The sequence below is a fragment of the Lycorma delicatula genome, chromosome 3 (genome assembly GCF_047948215.1).
Source record: "Lycorma delicatula isolate Av1 chromosome 3, ASM4794821v1, whole genome shotgun sequence".
Classification (NCBI taxonomy): Eukaryota; Metazoa; Arthropoda; class Insecta; order Hemiptera; family Fulgoridae; genus Lycorma; species Lycorma delicatula.
This window is the reverse complement of record NC_134457.1, coordinates 75563946-75579636: the sequence shown is the minus strand read 5'-3', so window position 1 is coordinate 75579636 and position 15691 is coordinate 75563946. Positions and strand designations below refer to the sequence as shown.

The 15691-nt window shown below is 29.5% G+C and overlaps 1 long non-coding RNA gene across 2 annotated transcripts; it reads right to left on the bottom strand.

Moving 5' to 3' along the window:
* Positions 1 to 247: 247 nt before the first annotated feature.
* Positions 248 to 15662, bottom strand: LOC142321715 (uncharacterized). Of its 2 annotated transcripts, none has more exons than XR_012755707.1 (4): positions 15062 to 15662; positions 11744 to 11801; positions 6477 to 6609; positions 248 to 860 (listed from the first exon to the last, which is right to left on the bottom strand). It is a non-coding gene; the product is annotated as an uncharacterized LOC142321715 (long non-coding RNA). The 2 variants fall into 2 exon arrangements; XR_012755706.1 differs by lacking the exon at positions 248 to 860 and adding an exon at positions 1396 to 1787.
* Positions 15663 to 15691: the final 29 nt, after the last annotated feature.

The window sequence follows — 15691 nt, the reverse complement described above, 5'->3', positions numbered from 1 at the left end:
GATGTGTTTAATTTTTTTCGGAATATAAATATGGACTATTTCTAGCAAAAGTAATGCTTGTTCATATTCTGCGTAAATTTAAATTAACAACAGAGTTAAAATATGAAAATTTACAATTTAAAGTAATTCTTATGACTGAAATTGATGGTGGGTATTGCATCCAGTTACATAAAAGAAAATGAAAATTATTGTTTTACTGTAAAGAATTACTATTAATTATGTTTGTTTTAAAGAAGCCTTAAAGTATCACTAAATAAGAAGAATGGTACAAATGATACATTGTATTCATAAATTATTAAAATAAATATTCAAAAATATACAGGATTTTTCTAACTTTTTTCTGTTTTATTCAACTTATCTTGCACCATTTTGTTCAGAATTAGATTCTCTATAAATTTTGTATAAAAGTTTTACATATATATTACCCATTTAATAAAGTTATTGGAACGTCAAACATAAAAAACAGGGGTGTTTTTACTCTAGTTTACTGTTTTTCACCCCAGATTTCTAAAAACTGTAGATATATGCTTCTAGGACCTATTTTATTTGATTTCTCAGGTGAAGAACCATAAGTAATCACTAATTCTGCTCCTTAATTAACAACCTAAAAATTTCAGTACGACTCATTTCACTGGGATAGTTGAAATCTGAGTGAAATTTTCACTAGCCGTAACTTGCAAACAAAGCATTTTAGGACATACGTTTATAAAGAAATTTTTCCATTATTTTCAAGAGAATAGATTATGAAAGTCCTGGGAGAACTTTGTGATATACCCTATATAAATGCACCAAAACTTCCAACACTACCAGCCAATATTTACTGAATCATTTTGCATCGTTTCAGGTTCTAGATCAGAGTTCTGAAATCAATAAAAATATTAATTTATGATTATTACATTATTTAGAAAATGTAAAACAGAGAATTAAAAATATAGATTTTACAACTCCAAAATATAACAGGAAATATTTCTAAAATATTACAAGTTATAACTCCAAATATGATATAATTTGGTAATTTATTTTATTTAATTTAATATTTCATCATTTTTACAGCTTTCATTATACAAAAATTAAACACTATTAGTGTAATCAGCTTATAAGTTTCATTTTAGTAAAAATACCTGTTTTATTCTGACTATTCTTATTTTGAGGATTAATAAAAGTACCTAAAATTCAAACCTAAATTAATGGTTAGCAACATTACTGATAGAGAGCTTAAAAAGAACCACAACTGTTTATTTACAGGACTCAGGTATAAAATATTAGAAAATTCTCTGTATTTAGCTGTCAATGGAAGAGGGGAAGAAGGAAGAATTTCAAGGAAAGAAGCAATTCCTAAAGAAAATGAAGCAGCTCTGACATTAAAAATAAACAGTATGTACTAAGTGATTTAAGTGGACATGCTTTATTTATTTTAATATTCTTTGAGTAACAAGCATAACAAATTTGAACACAAATTAAATAAAACAATACACAACATTAGTTTTTAAATATATATCAAGTAATGTATTTAATTAAATTATTATAAACACAAATCAATGTTTGAGTACAAATTATCAAGTACTGGAGTGGCACCCAGTAAACCTGTTAATGCAAAAAAAATGAGCAGTAAAAAAAAAATAAATATTTTATCATCCTTAAAGGTCTAGTTTACTGGTGTATTTTCATTATAGAAACAATAACCAGCACTTATTAGAAAAAATTAAAGTTTAAGTCAGGCCAGGATTTGCACACAATTCACATACAAACTTCAAATCAGGAACATGACATACTTCAGGAATTACATTCTGCAAATTAAAATGAAAAAAAAAGTTCCTATAACCAAAAACGCTTTATTTTTCAATTATAGTAACTTAAAACTTCCTAAAAATGTTGTAAATAAGTAAACTGACATACTTTCCTGTGAGTACGTATAAATTATTAAAAAACATGCAACTTTAAGAATAATTTGACTCAGAAATTAAAATAAAGGGTTAAACAGCTGCATAGTTTCTACCTAACAAATTTTTTAAAATACTCTATATAAAGTAAATAACAAACAGGAAACTTCATTAGTTTTGTGTAAATAAACCTTGTCGTATTACTAAAATAACATAATACATAAAGAATTCTGAGTAACTTTGCTTCCCAAGCTAACTAAAGCTTATTAAGCCCCTAGAAAAGCCAATCCTGGTTTTTTTATACTGACAGATTCCATATAAGGAATTTGTTCTAAATAAACAATTAGTCAGCAACAAGTTTATTATAATGATCAGAGACAGCTGAGAGAAAGTGTGATTTAGTAACAACCTGGATATGAACAATAACTGGCTACTACACCATAACAGTGAGCCTATTTGCAGCTAAATCACTGTGAAGCTTTCCCAGTATGCAACAACAGGACCATCATTTCCAACTTCCTTCAATCCAGACCTACAATTGCATTTTCTTCTCTAACATGAAATTCTGGCTGAAAGAGTAACACATTTTGTATTTTGAAATTCAAATAAAATTGCAATGGGCCCTGAACTGACATCAACTAACTTCTACGATTCTTCAAACACTGGAAAGTCACTAAGTTTTTTTTTATATAAGCCAACAGGAACTTCTTCAAAGGGGATAGCAAAAATTAAGATAGCATAATAAACAAAAATAGAAATTACACTGGAAGCAGACCTAGAAATATACTATTATTAAATAACAATACATGAATATGACAAAGCAGACAACTAGTCTCTCTAAAGCCTTTATGGTCTCTAAAAATCCTATGTGAGTTCTTGAAGTACTATGTTTATAAAATTACAATTAACTGAAAACATAAAAAAAATCAAATACTATAATTGATTTAATATATATTTATAATATATATAAAAATATTATATTTAAATATAAATATTTTTTAATACATATATTTAAATATATTACCTTCTCTATGAATCATGAGACCTTGCCGTTGGTGAGGGGACTTGAGTGCTCAGGGATACAGAGTAGCTGGACCGAAGGTGCAACCATATCGGAGAGGTATCTGTTGAGAGCCAGACTAAGGAATGATTCCTGAAAGAGGGCAGCAGCTCTTTCAGTAGTTGTTAGGGGCGTGAGTCAGAATGACTTAAACGGCCATATCAACATCACTCAGTCCTCTGAGTACTGCGCAGCTGAAAGCAATGGAAAACTACAGCTGCCTTTTTTCCATGAAAATGTGGCTCTCTGCATTTTCCTTGCCTTCCTTGGTAAAATATTCCGGAAGTAAACTAGTCCCCCGTTCGGATCTCCGGGTGGGGACTACTAAGGAAGGGGTCACCAGAAAATTAAAAAATGACATTCTACGAGTCGGAGCGTGGAATGTTAGAAGTTTAAAAAAGGTTGGTAGGCTAGAAAATTTAAAAAGGGAAATAGATAGGATAAATGTGGATGTAGTAGGAATTAGTGAGGTTCGGTGGGAAGAGGAAGGCGACTTTTGGTCAGGTGATTTTAGAATAATTAACTCAGCTTCAAATAATGGGCAGGCAGGAGTAGGTTTCATAATGAACAAGAAGATAGGGAAGAGAGTAAAGTATTTCAAAACGCATAGCGATAGAATCATTGTAATAAGGATAAAATCAAAACCTAAACCAATAACGATTGTTAACGTCTATATGCCTACAAGCGCCCATGATGATGATGAGGTAGAGTGTGTATACGAAGAGATTGATGAAGCAATTAAACACGTAGAAGGAGATGAAAATTTAATAATAGTTGGAGATTGGAATGCAAGCATTGAAAAAGGCAAGGAAGGAAATATAGTGGGTGAATACGGGCTGGGCAAAGGAATGAAAGAGGGGAACGACTTATAGAGTTTTGCATGAAGTATAATTTAGTGATTGCCAACACCCAATTTAAAAATCATAATAGAAGAATATACACTTGGAAAAAGCCAGGCGATACTGCAAGGTATCAGATAGATTATATCATGGTTAAGCACAGATTTAGAAATCAACTCGTTCATTGACTGCAAAACTTACCCTGGAGCAGAGATTGATAGCGACCATAATTTGGTGATAATGAAATGTAGATTGGGATTTAAAAACCTGAAGAAAAGGTGTCAGATGAATCGGTGGAATTTAGAGAAGCTTGAGGAAGAGGAGGTAAAAAAGATTTTTGAGGAGGACATCGCAAGAGGTCTGAGTAAAAAAGATAAGGTAGAAAATGTAGAAGAAGAATGGGAGAATGTTAAAAAGGAAATTCTTAAATCAGCAGAAGCAAACTTAGGTGGAATAAAGAGAACTGGTAGAAAACCTTGGGTTTCAGATGATATATTGCAGCTGATGGATGAACGTAGAAAATATAAGAATGCTAGTGATGAAGAAAGTAAAAGGAACTATCGGCAATTAAGAAATGCTATAAACAGGAAGTGCAAACTGGCGAAAGAAGAGTGGATTAAAGAAAAGTGTTCAGAAGTGGAAAAAGAAATGAACATTGGTAAAATAGACGGAGCATACAGGAAAGTTAAGGAAAATTTTGGGGTACATAAATTAAAATCTAATGTTGTGTTAAACAAAGATGGTACACCAATATATAATACGAAAGGTAAAGTCGATAGATGGGTGTAATATATTGAAGAGTTATACGGAGGAAATGAATTAGAAAATGGTGTTATAGAGGAAGAAGAGGAAGTTGAAGAGGATGAAATGGGAGAAACAATACAGAGATCTGAATTTAAGAGAGCATTAAAAGATTTAAATGGCAGAAAGGCTCCTGGAATAGACGGAATACCTGTAGAATTACTGTGCAGTGCAGGTGAGGAAGCGATTGATAGATTATACAAACTGGTGTGCAATATTTATGAAAAAGGGGCATTTCCGTCAGACTTCAAAAAAAGTGTTATAGTCATGATACCAAAGAAAGCAGGGGCAGATAAATGTGAAGAATACAGAACAATTAGTTTAACTAGTCATGCATCAAAAATCTTAACTAGAATTCTATACAGAAGAATTGAGAAGAGAGTGGAAGAAGTGTTAGGAGAAGACCAATTTGGTTTCAGGAAAAGTATAGGGACAAGGGAAGTAATTTTAGGCCTCAGATTAATAGTAGAAGGAAGATTAAAGAAAAACAAACCAATATACTTGGCGTTTATAGACCTAAAAAAGGCATTCGATAACGTAGACTGGAATAAAATGTTCAGCATTTAAAAAAAATTAGGGTTCAAATACAGAGATAGAAGAACAATTGCTAACACGTACAGGAACCAAAAAGCAACAGTAATAATTGAAGAACATAAGAAAGAACCCGTAATAAAAAAGGGAGTCCGACAAGGATGTTCCCTATCTCCGTTACTTTTTAATCTTTACATGGAACTACCAGTTAATGATGTTAAAGAAGAATTTAGGTTTGGAGTAACAGTACAAGGTGAAAAGATAAAGATGCTACGATTTGCTGATGATATAGTAATTCTAGCCGAGAGTAAAAAGGATTTAGAAGAAACAATGAACGGCATAGATGAGGTCCTACGCAAGAACTATGGCATGAAAATAAATAAGAACAAAACAAAAGTAATGAAATGTAGTAGAAATAACAAAGATGGACCACTGAATGTGAAAATAGGAGAAAAGATTATGGAGGTAGAAGAATTTTGTTATTTGGGAAGTAGAATTACTAAAGATGGACGAAGCAGGAGCGATATAAAATGCTGAATAGCACAAGCTAAACGAGCCTTCAGTAAGAAATATAATTTGTTTACATCAAAAATTAATTTAAATGCCTAAAAGATTTTTGAAAGTGTATGTTTGGAGTGTTGCTTTATATGGAAGTGAAACTTGGACAATCGGAGTATCTGAGAAGAAAAGATTAGAAGCTTTTGAAATGTGGTGCTATAGGAGAATGTTAAAAATCAGATGGGTGGATAAAGTGACAAATGAAGAGGTATTGCGGCAAATAGATAAAGAAAGAAGCATTTGGAAAAATATAGTTAAAAGAAGAGACAGACTTATAGGCCACATACTAAGGCATCCTGGAATAGTCGCTTTAATATTGGAAGGACAGGTAGAAGGGAAAAATTGTGTAGGCAGGCCATGTTTGGAATATGTAAAACAAATTGTTAGGGATGTAGGATGTAGAGGGTATACTGAAATGAAACGACTAGCACTAGATAGGGAATCTTGGAGAGCTGCATCAAACCAGTCAAATGACTGAAGACAAAAAAAAAAGAAAAAAGTAAACATATATTTAAATCAAAATCTATATTTTTTTTATGTTTTCAGTTAATTGTAATAATTGTAAGTAGTAATATCTGTAATTGTAAGTAGTTAATTTTAAGTAGTAACAATACTACATTAATCATATGTACCTAACAGAATGTAAGTTTTCAAAATAAAATTAAATTTCAAAAAATTAAAAATTAATTCATCATCACAGAATCACAAAATGAATAATGGAAAAAAATACTTAAAATAATAACATACATCACGTATATCAAAAGAAAAAAATATAAAAAAATTGCTCATTACTTCAACATAACTTACATAAAGTTGCTACAGTTTTGGGTGCTTCTTCTAGTGATGTTTTTAATTGACAGATTTCATTACGCCCTTTTAAATCTTCTTCCTGTGATTTAGCAGTTTGGTTCTCTTTCTCAGTAGCCCTATGACTTGGTGACTGAAATTATGTTATTTCATCATAAAATATTACAAAGTATTAAAACAATCTTTATTAGACAATGAATTATAAATTTTATAAAATTTGCATTAATTTCAAAACAGAGCAGAGAATTTAGTGTAAATATTTTTCTTTTAATTTATAAAACAATCTTTACAAAATAAATAAAAATAAAATAAAAAAGCAAATACTCATAATACATTTATTGCCCTGAAATCTTTTCCAGAGAAATGTACTACTATATAATTATTTCTGTAATAATCTGTTACCAAGGTTAATTATATTTTAACCACTGTTCATCATCATTAACAAACAGCTACAAAATAATTTTAATTGCATCATTATTAAACATAATGATAAGATGGCAATTACTTCCATCCAATGTTATTTTAACATTTACCCTAATTGTAAATAGAAAAATCCATAATTGTAACAAATGGCAGTTTGAAATTGAGAAAACTAATCAACATGCATACTTTTTGCAAATGAACGTACACTAATGCAGCACCATTTGACACTTGCCATTTACACTTAAAAACTATATCAAGGGGTTAATCTTTAGGAAGTACATCTTGAAAGAGCTTAACTGCAATCTGTTTATATAAGTTCAACCTTTATTTTGTAAAATACGACCAATCAGTATCTGTTAACATGAGAAACATTCAGTAATAAAGAAAATGTTTTATCCCATCAGACAAAGAAAAAGTATGGTTCAGAGTCACAGATTTGAGAAGCAGTGATTAATTTTAGAATATATTAATAACTTCATTAAACAATGATATAAAAAATAATAATAATAAAGTTCCAATAAATAAAATAAGTGGTGCACTTCATATAAAACTATAAAGATGTGAAGCAAAAGTAACAGCAGTAAAGTTTAGAAATGATAAGCCTATTTATTGCTTTTTGCAAGATTTTTACTACCTTTAATTTACTGAGATGCAATAGTAGTGTTACATAACACTTTAAACTTTACAAAATTTTCATTTAATATTTATTATTAACTAAAAAATCAAGCTAATTAGAAATTAAAATGTAAAAATATAAAATTAATATTGATCTAATTCACTTCCAGAATGCTTCTCCCTAAAATGATTCAGATGTTATAGAACTATCAACTATTAAATTCAGTTAAGAGTTGCAATTTACAACTTACCAAGAACCTTGCAAAAAAATTATTATTATTAGCATGTTCAGCAGTGCTGCTACCACGACATGCACACAAGACTGATTTTGATTTCATGCTGCTTTCGCATAGGCTAGAACATTTAGTGAAATTTTTATAAGCTACAGTGGGGGTAAGCATGACAGCAAAAGCATAACTATATTTTATATTAGAATCAAAGTTACATATGAAGTTAGATTAGTATGGGGTCAAATTACATAACTTAGTGTATATATATTCTTTCTTTTTTTGTTTAGCCTGCAGAACCACCATAAGGTATTACTTCAGAGAATGAATGAGGATCATAAATATGAATGTAAATGAAGTACATATCATCCTCTGTCCCTTTAGTCTTGTACAATCTCAGGTCGACCATTCCTCAGATGTGTGGTTAATTGAAATCCAACCACCAAAGAACAGCAGTATCCATGATCTAGTATCCAAATCTAAATAAAAGTAACTGCCTTTATTATGATTTGAACCTTAGAACCCTCAACCCTGAAATCGCCTGATCTGCGATGACGACTTCATCACTATACCAACCCGGTGGATTAGTATGTGTATGTGTATATGTATGCATATGTATGTGTGTGTGCACATGTGTTTGTGTGTGAATGTGTGTGTATTAAAGGTGTTACAAAGAGAATAGCATATAAAGACTTCAATGACCTCAACAAAAAAAATTGCAGCGAATGTAGTAATAGTGAAAATTATAAGAATCAATAACTGAAAAGTATCTTCCAGTCACCAAGTCTGTTGTTCAGTTATTGTATTTATTAATAATGACATCAAAAAAGTAATTTGTAATTTATGTAACTTTAATTAACAAGAATCAAATTCTATTTTAATAAAATTAAATAATTTCCTGCTTTTTTATAATACATTTCAATATTTAAAAATCACTAATAAAGGATTTATTTTTCACTATTGTAGCATATTTTAAAACAACAAAATTATTTAATCAATAAAAAATGACTAATGTATATATATAATTTTGATCAATTCAATATAATTTATTTATATATAAATAAAATGAGATTCAACCTTATCAACAAATCATCCGCGTTCTCTTTTCTAGCACTTTTAGTCATTCAACCATCATCAGTAAAAGTTATTCTTCAATTTGAGATATTTAAAATTACAAAATGTAAATTTATAAAATGTTAAAATCACAACTGGTCATCATAATATAAAGTTAGTCATGTCTTTTTTGTAAGGTTGCAGTTCTTAACTTTTCCTGAGGATGTTTGAATGACCGAAAGTGCTATAAAAGAGAATGCAGAAAAATTGTTGGTAAGGTTGAATTTCATTTTATTTATAAATTAATAATACTGTATACCAACTGTGCCATGCTTAAAAAAACTTAATTCAATATAGCCTAGCAAGCAGGTTAAGCTACGTAAGACAATAATTGGTTTATTAATTTTAAACCTTCGCAGATGGAAACCCATATATGATTCTCTGAATGTGACCGGCTATTTGTCTTCACGTAGTTACATATTAATTCCAAGAGATGACAGGAGATGTTCATTCAATCATTTTGAGGTGGGAATTTCTGATACAATGGATGGGGGAATCATTTTATTTCAGTTATCAAATTAATTCAATGACCGTGCATGCGTAACAAGATGTGTGAATTATTTTTTTCATGTTTTTTGCTCATTTTCAATGTAATGGTAAAAAGAAAGCTTCTTACAAGCTCTGAAATCAATGAATTAATGCATCAAAGAAGTGATAGTGACAAAGATTCTTCCGATTTTCTTCCAGCAGCACTAGTGAAAGTGAGAGAGTGACATCTCAGTAGTGCACCTAGTTGGGTGGAGGTGAGTATTTCGACCCAGGTCCATCTTCTACCATTCCAGTACACAATATTCAGCAGGGACCAATTCTCCTATCTCATTTTGATCAAGATACTGATCCAACTGAATACTTTTACCTTTTTTTGATGATGAAATATTTGATATAATTAACAAGGAAACATGTGTTCATGAAGACACGAATAAATAAAAAGCAACTCCAATGAAAAAAGCTAGGATTTCATCATGGTCTCCCCCAAATGTTAGTGATATGAAAGCATTTATTGTTATGGTAATAAACATTGGGCTTCATCCTTCATCTGACATCAAGGACTATTTTTCTAGAAGTTGGGTGATAAATTTCCTTTTTTCGGTGATGGTTTGCCTATGATGAATTATGTTTATTATTTTGGAATTTGCATTTTTCTCATGCTAAAGGAAATAAAAAATTATCTAAAGAAGAATTTATTGGGAATGTCATGGTCACACTAAGACAAACGTGCTCTTTGTTTTAGTCACCAGGCCAGCCCATACTGGTAGATGAGAGCACTATTAACTTCAAGGGGAGGGTAAAATTCAAAATCTACAACCCAAATAAAATGGCAAAATTTAGAATAAAGATATTTTCCTTATCTAATAATTCAAATGTATATTTATACAATTTTAAACCTTACATGGGAAAAACTCAGCCCGATTTGAATCTCCTCAAAACCACTCTAGTAAAAGACTTGTGCTCTTCCCTTCTCAAAGACCCTATAGATCCACCCCAAGGTTTTCATATCTATACTGACTGATACTATACATCTCCTGAATTGGCAAATGAATTGTGGAAAATGAATATGGTTGCTCATGGGGACAGTCATAGGCAATAGAAAAAACATGCCGGATTCCTTAAAACAAAACAAAATAAGAAAAATGAAAAAGGGGGATATAATTACTTACAGAAATCAAGAAAAACTGGTGATACCATGGAAGGATAAAAGAACAGTAACTTTTCACAAAGTATCTTTCATAAAGGAGACAAAGTTGACATGACAGAAGTACCTTTGAAATACCCCAATCAGGATGCAATAATAACGCCAAATATAGTCTTGGATTACACTAAACACATGGGTGAAGTAGGTAGGATTGATCACTATATAGCACAATACCAGTTTTGTCGCAGAAGCTGCAAGTAGTATAGAAAAAAATGTTCTTTTGGTTGTTGCAGGTCTGTATTGTAAATTCATATTTATTATATTCAATGAACCTAAACAGTTATAATAAAAGGTCTTTATCACTTATAAAAGAAATCACTTATAATAAGACTAGTATCTGAATGTACGGGTGCATGCAAAACCTCTTCCAAGGTCAGACATCTGAAGGACAAACTTTACTAAGGCTAAATGGATTACCTCATTTCATGGGAAGAACAGTACAAGGTACTCAGGCAAATCAATGTAGAGTAAAAACTCAGAAGAAAAAACAATATATTTTTGTGAAAGTTGTTTTTTAAAACAACCTCTTCATCCAGATGAGCGTTTCAAAATTTATCATACAAAAGAAAATTTTTAAGTAATTATCAACTGTTCCTTCCAAAATTTCATTTAGGGCTTGCTTTGTTTGAATTTAACAAAATTTACGAGACAAAAATTGAGAAGGAAATGAATATAAATATTTATATTATTATTATAATAAAACCATATTTTACTGCACCCTGCCTAGGTGCACTATTTCTTCAAAATTGCTATTGTTATTAAATTACCATCAATTTTACCACTGTTACTATTATTATTCACTGTCTTTTACATGAAAAGAACTCAATGTAAAACATAACCAAAATCATCACCTACAGCCTGCATATTATAGTTTGCCAAATATATAAGCAATTACTATGCACAATAATGAAATAAATATAGTATTAATTATAGTATTAACATAGTATTATAGTATTAATTAAATATACTATTTTTAATGTACTCAATTTATAAAAGTTAAAAATATATATATATATATATATATCGGTAAGACTGATGCTGTAATACAATAACTGATTCTTTTTTTATTATTTTTCTTTAAATAGCTGGAAACAATGGGTAAAATTATTAAATATGTATTGTTTAATAAGAAAAATTATCAGCAGCTTCAAGGTTCAACATTTTCTATCTTTTTACAGTCTTTTTTCATTGTTTACCTTTCAGGTATGAAGTAAGCAAAATTCACTAGTTTTTCCCCTTCACAACTCTATTTCTCTGAAAAATAAAAATAAAAATTAATCACAGAATTCAACAACAAAAAAAAATTATGAAATTATTAAAAGATGTTATAGAATATCATTTAACACATATGCTATCAAAAGTACAACAATCACAAACACACACACGCAAAGTAATAAGCTTTACATTCAATATGTACTTAAGTAGGATCAAAGGTAACAGTAACAGTGATTAATTTACAACACATAATATAATAATTTATGTATCTTTTTACAATGAATATTAAAACAATTATTCTGTTACACATACGGATAGTTGCATATTTAAATATTTTTTGTTCTGTTCTTAAACTATTTAACTAATTGGTCTCTCATGTAACAGGAAGTTTATTAAACAACCCAACTGTCATATAATGAAAAATTGTTTGGTTTTTTAAATATTTATGCTGATCTACTAATTTCATGTAAATGATAATGCTCATTATTAGTTTTCAAAAGATTTTTTTTTTTACAGGTAAAGGTTTATAATGATAAAAAATAATGTAAAGTAGGGCACAAATTAATATTCTTAATCCACAAATTGCCATAATAACTAAAATTAAAATGCTTCAGTTGTTATTCATTAAATTTATAACAGCAATAAGAGTTCAAAAGGTAAAAATTTAACTTTTGTATAAAAAAATAATAGCTGTAGTTTTTGTTTGTACTTTGTTATAATGATTGATTCCCCCTTGGCACATTCCTTTAATACACAATACAATAACAATAAAAACTATTCATTTATTATTTAAAGTAAAAGAAAACTATTCACAAATTAATTTTTTATTCATCTCATTCATTATGGAAAATTTGAAATAAAATTAAAAAATTGCATAATAAACAGATTATCAATGATTCATAGCTAAATTAAAAGTTTCTTCTGCAGATTTACTATAAAATTAATGAACTTAGCATATTGATCAACTGAAGGGCTAAGTGGTCTGCATCAGATAAACAGTAAAATCACAAATAAAATATTTTTAAAATAATTTTTTAAAAACTCAGTAATAGTCAAACTGTTTAGGTAAATAATTAGACCATCCCCTTAATACATTTGTGTTTTTTAAAACAAATGATTAATCAGTATTAAATAAAAGGTAGATTCAAAAATAATTAAACCATTATTATAATTAGTACCATGGATTTTAGGTATATTTGAATTAAATTTTGTTTTTCTGTCAACTCAAGGCAACTAACGGTGGTGATATTTTTATAACAAAATAACTAATAAAATTAAAAATTAATAAACCTTTTTTGTAAGAAATTAAAAATTACATCTTTCAAATTAAAAATACGATAAATTGGGTTTAATACTTCTGTTCCTAGAAATGTGTTTAATTTTATTTTTGAAACATTAATACTTTTTCAATCATAAATGAAATTAATTATTAGTCTAGACTACTTGACTTCTTCCTTGTTACATGTGCTTAATTATTGCATGATATGTATTAAAACAATGATTATGTGCAAATAATGAAATAAATCCTTCTGTTATATTTTTATAAGAGGTCACTGATCACAACTTGTTTTATCAGCAAACCACTACATTTAAATCAAAAGTAATAAATAATTCAATTTTATTATGTATTGTCTTTTTGGCTGAGTAATGAAGATTCAACTTCGATTTCATCTGTGTGTAAGCTCATCTGTATTGTGCATGTGGTTATGAGTGAGAATATGGATAGATTAATTAATTGTATAAATTTTACAATGCATTAGAAATTTTACAACTGATCTAGCAAGGTCAAGTTAGTATTTTATGGTAATTTTAATAAGATATATTTAATAGATATTTTCTATTAATTAATGTTTAATACATATATCGAGAACTTCACCAAGGAATAATTTGAGCATACTAGCTGATAATTGGAGCTTCACTCAAAAATAATTGGAGCATAGCCTGATTACATAATTAAAAACTAAACAGTGTTTTAATCAGTGCCAATATAATGACCAAGAAACGTAGTTTTACAATAATAGAAGTGCTATGATAAATTTCAATTAACAATAACTGTTAGATTAAAAAAATTTAATGAATTATTATTAATAATAATTATTAACCCTTTGCAGTCCTTTTATAGTAAATGACTAACTGGCCTAGAGTCAATTTTTTTTCACCGATATCCCAGTCAGGCCCAATTTTTATAGCAAGTAAAATCTTATATTTCTGTCTTGCCTGAAATTTAATTTCTCTGCAATTCCCAACAATTATTTTCCAAGTGTTATAATGTATTATGACACTTGGAAGTTTCTTTTTAAGTTAATAAGTTTATTTTCATACTTAAAAAATTATTTTATTTTAATTGTTAGTAGGTAAAATTTAAAAAATAATATAATAAAATTGAAAAAAATCATTAAATAATGCAAACTAGAGCTACAACTAAATGTTAATAATTTTTATTCTTATATGAATGATTTATTATTATTATTTATAAAGAAAGTATGCAAAATAGAAAAAAAATGTTTAGCAATATTTTTTAGCACAGTGATACTTCTCAATCCATTCACCAGGATGAAGGGCTGACTTTCAACTGCAAGTATTCCGGTAAAACACAGTTTCTTTTCTACCACCCTTCACCTTCCTATCACTACACACTGTAGTCTTTACGCTTATTTGATGCTCCTTTATAAATAAAATGAGGTTTATTATTCAAATGCTTTTCAGTATCAGAACTTGAGGGTCACGCTCTTTTTCTTCTCTCCTGATTACAGACATCACCAACCAGTTGGTAAAGCAAACATTTGTGAAATCTCTTACTAGTGAGGGTATTTTCATTTTCTACTTTTTTATGCCAGCAATATAACAAATAGGCATTTTAAATTTTTAAGAACTTCAGGGATTCCCTTATAGTTTAACATAATACTGTCAGTAGTACACTCAGTGCTTATAAAGTTCAAGTGCTAAATTAGGACTGGTATAAAACCGATCAGTATATAAATGGTAACCTAATCCCTGACTGTAAAGCACAACCTTGTTAAGAAGATGGAGAACTATTTGACTTGAAAAAAGGAAGTTCTGGTCACCTAGAGCATCTGTTGTTGCTTGCTAAAATAGGAAATAAATGTATATACATAACTATTCATGCAATCTACTAAAACGAAAAGCGTAAACCCCATTTTGTGGGCTTCATGGAGTCGTAGCATTTAAATTTAATTCTTCCTTTAAAACCCACACTACTTTCATCAATAACAATATCTTATGCTGGAATAAACTTTTCCAGCACACTGTTTATCAATATACTCTGCAACATTTCTTACCTTTCCACCTCTCGAATAAATTTCTGCATTTGGCTGATTTTCAGAACATAAATGAAATGCCCAAAAAATTTGATGGAAGCAATGACACACAAAAACATCTTTAATAATGAATGTGTAAAAAATAACTGAAAATACTGCAATTCAGTTTTCACATTATTGTTATACAATGGACCACATCGCGGAACTGTAAATGTAAATTTGGGCAAATCACCATCAATTACATCGTATTTTTCCCATATGCATTATAACAAGCATCACCGAATGGCCCATTTCCCGAAGGTAAGTCAATATGATTATCAGAACTAAAGGTATTACTCACGGAAATATGTTCAATATTGTCACAAACCGGCAGATCGCTAACCTCAAATTCACATCACTTTATGATCCTGAAGGGGAATAAAGGGTATTTTCATTAACTGTTGGATCGCAGTCACTATCATCACTACACAGACTTTTCGAATCGTCACTAGAAAACACATTCATATTTCCCAATTCGAAATCACGAATTTGATTACGAGAACATCCAGCCTCCTTTACTACTTGTTTATTTACAATTCAAACCGATGTCGAAACACAGCCTACTAATATGTTATGGTATGTGCGTTTGTTAACTGATAACAGATTCCGATA